This window comes from Hippocampus comes, unplaced genomic scaffold (assembly GCF_001891065.2).
Source record: "Hippocampus comes isolate QL1 unplaced genomic scaffold, H_comes_QL1_v1.1 scaffold110, whole genome shotgun sequence".
NCBI classification, from domain to species: Eukaryota; Metazoa; Chordata; class Actinopteri; order Syngnathiformes; family Syngnathidae; genus Hippocampus; species Hippocampus comes.
In genome coordinates, this window is record NW_017805498.1 from 686,149 (window position 1) to 689,322 (window position 3,174).

A 3,174-nucleotide genomic window follows, 5' to 3' on the forward strand; every position below is an offset into this window, starting at 1 on the left:
ATAACAGATATGAATATATAACAGAAAAGAATGATGATTCTATTTTTTTAATGATTTTTTTTGGCGGGCGGTCACCAATTTGTTTATTTTCGCTGAAGAAACGTGGGGAATAAAAAAAAAAGAAGTTGCTCACAAGCAAACAGGCCAATCAGGTGCTAAACGTGAGGAAACAGAAAGAGGGAAGAGAGCGAAAAGCACACAACAGAGAGAAAGAGAGAGAGACAGAGGGAGAGAGAGGGGCAGGGCTTCAGCAAGAGCGGGTGAAAAAAAAAAGTCTTCTCGCATTCAGAGTGGAGGAGGATGAGGTGAGGGATGTTGCTACTCTCCTGCTGCTTCTGCTGCCGCGTGGACACAACTCTGCAGGCTTGGAAGTACAGGACCGGCCCCATCCACGCTTGGGGTGGTGCTGATCTGGGATGTTGAGTGGGACTTCTTCCTGCGAACGGCAGAGGAAGAAATCAGGTAGGAAGGACTTTGGGCTGCCATTCCTGCTGTCTTGTCTTCCCGTCGACATCTTGCTACCTCCGAGCCCACTTTGCGCTTCTGCTGTTGCGCTGGAAGGTGTGTTCAGCCTCTGACATGGAGGTCATACAGTCAGTTGTATTTTATTCATTGACATGCACACCTGAAAACAGAAATAAAACAGGAACTGTTATACAGTACAAAGGCCAAAATATATTTTACATTCGGGCAAACTGTTATTTTTATTATTGGCAGCGTCGTAGATGACCTCTCCCCAAGTTGAGTGGTTGTAGGTTTGACGCCTAGCTCATTTGTGGAGTTTGCATGTTCTCTCCGTGCTTTTGTGCATTTTTTTTCCAGGTACTCCAGTTTCTTACCATATTCCAAAAACATTCATGGGAGTTCAAAAAGTCTAAACGATGGCCATAGGTACGACCAGTCCGGGATGGCCCATCCCTCTTGGCCAATCGAACCCTTTCATGGACAGCGGTTACTACAGTGGACATCATGTTATCTATCAGGTTACAGCGTGCATGAAAGGGTTAAACAACAATAATGGTATGATAGGCACTGATAGTGTCGTGGTACATTTCCCTGAATTTGGTGCAGGCAGCGTGGATCTGGCTCCCACTCGGTAACGGTGTGAATGTGATCGTCTTGAGGTTTAGAGCAAGCTCGCATGGGATGAGTGGCGTGCAAGACGATGGATGGATGGATCATTTTGAACAACAAAGTGCAATCGTGATATGATACGGGATGGATCAGACGCAGCGGAAGACTGAGTTCCCTCGGGAGGAGCGCTTTCAAGTACTTTATGATGCACTCAGGCGGTGTACATTTGGCGTATTTCCATTCCCTTTTCAAACCCACACGAATGCCGAACTCATTTAAAATACCTGCTCTTCAAATTTCTCATCATCATTACTGATGTATTCCTGAGTGTGTCTCCTTGAGTGACACTCCAGCATGAGGCAGCCGACAACATGTTTGACGACATCTTGTGCAGCAGGGTGAGATGTTTATTGATTAGCATTCACAAGGGCGTTTTTTTTTTTTTTTTTTTTTGATGGTGTGGCGGCGTTCTACCATTGCAGACATCACGGTCAATAAAAGGTTTTCTTTGATCTCTTTCAAAAGCTGCAAAAGAATGCTAGCATTGCGATTATAATGAAGAAAAATGGAAACTATTACTGCTATATGTCATATTTGTAGCCTATATGCTTGCGTTAAAATATGACGTGAACATAACCACACGAATAAAAACAGACAGCTGAGTGAATTAAAAGGCACAGGAAGTTGTTGCAATACATCATTTCAAAAAACACAAGGCAAATATCAGTTATGCACATTCATTCATTCATCTTCCGAACTGCCTGTCCTCACGAGGGTTGCGGGCGTGCTTGTTTTTGGGCGAGAGCCAGGGTACACCCCAAAGTGCTCGCCAGCCATTTTTTTTTTTGATTTGTTTTCTGATTCGTAGCGTTTGCTTCCACATTGTTGCTGTGATTGCAGCATTTCTTTCTTGCATTTGTGTTTTGTCTCCATTTATGTGTTTATGTTTTCCATTTGCATCATTCCTGTGTTTGCAGCGTTTGGCTGTTTGTAGCATTTCGTACTTGGAGAGTTTTTGTTTTGCTCTTGTTTTGCGTGTTTTTTATTCGCATGCGTGTTTCTCTTTTTTTTTTTTTTGCAGCAGCAGCAGCAGCATTTTTTGGTTTGCAGTATTCGGCCGTGGGCGGCTTGGTGGTTAGCACGTCGGCCGCACAGTGCAAAGGTGCAGGGTTCAATTCCGGCTCCGGCCTTCCTGTGTAGACTTTGCATGTTCTACCCGTGCCAGTGTGGATTTTCTACGGCTACTCCGGTTTCCTCCCACGTACCAAAAACATGCAGGGCAGGTCACTGGAACACTCTGAATTGTCCCTAGGTGTGAGTTTTGGTTGTTCGTCTATGTGTGCCCTGCAATTGGCTGGCAACCGGTTCAGGGTGTACTCCACCTACTGCCTGAAGACAGCTGGGATAGGCTCCAGCACTCCCACGACCCTGGTGAGGATGAAGCGGATCAGAAAATAGATGGATGGACTAATGTAAAAACGTTTTTACTGGAGTAAAAATACATTTGAAACAAATGACAATTAGTAGTGTAAAGTCCTTAGGTGCAAGGAAGTGATGACTGGACCCTTTGAATTTCATGAGCGAGTAAATGGAATTTTCGACAAAAATATATTTTATAGTGGTAAATCAATTTGAATTTTTCGTGTCACGAATTGTTGTTCAATGTATTTATTTATTTATTTTCTTGCTGTGTTGTGAGGCAAAAATTGAATCACAAGCAATTTGAAGATCAAGGATTGTACATTTTCAAGTGGACTCATTTGATCCAGTTCATTTCAGTGGGATTGAGGATGTGACACATTGAGTTTGTCATTTTACAACTTTATTAAACATATCAGTAGTGAAAATGTGGCATTTCCTTCACAAAGATTAATCGAAGGCTAGAGAAGAAATGTGTTTGTATCTTTTGTCATGTTTATTGACATGGACATTGGAAAGCTCTCCAAAACCTAAAAGGTGATTAATTTCAAAGGAACAAATCATCAGCAGAATCAAAACAAATGTCATCGATTTTTGATTGTTTCAAGCTATGTTGAGACTGAATTTTTTGTAAAATTTACTCATCTTTTAGATCGAAACCGAATTTCTCTCTCTCTCTCT

The 3,174-nt window shown here is 42.5% G+C and overlaps 1 protein-coding gene across 1 annotated transcript in view; it reads left to right on the forward strand.

The window, feature by feature from the left end:
• The first annotated feature begins 298 nt into the window (after positions 1–298).
• The window catches only part of dgkg (diacylglycerol kinase, gamma), a 103,362-nt gene continuing 100,486 nt past the window's right edge, over positions 299–3,174 (forward strand). The window contains exon 1 of the mRNA XM_019876952.1: positions 299–462. The gene's annotated coding sequence lies outside the window, so the exon portion shown is untranslated. The remainder of the gene's footprint in view (positions 463–3,174) is intronic.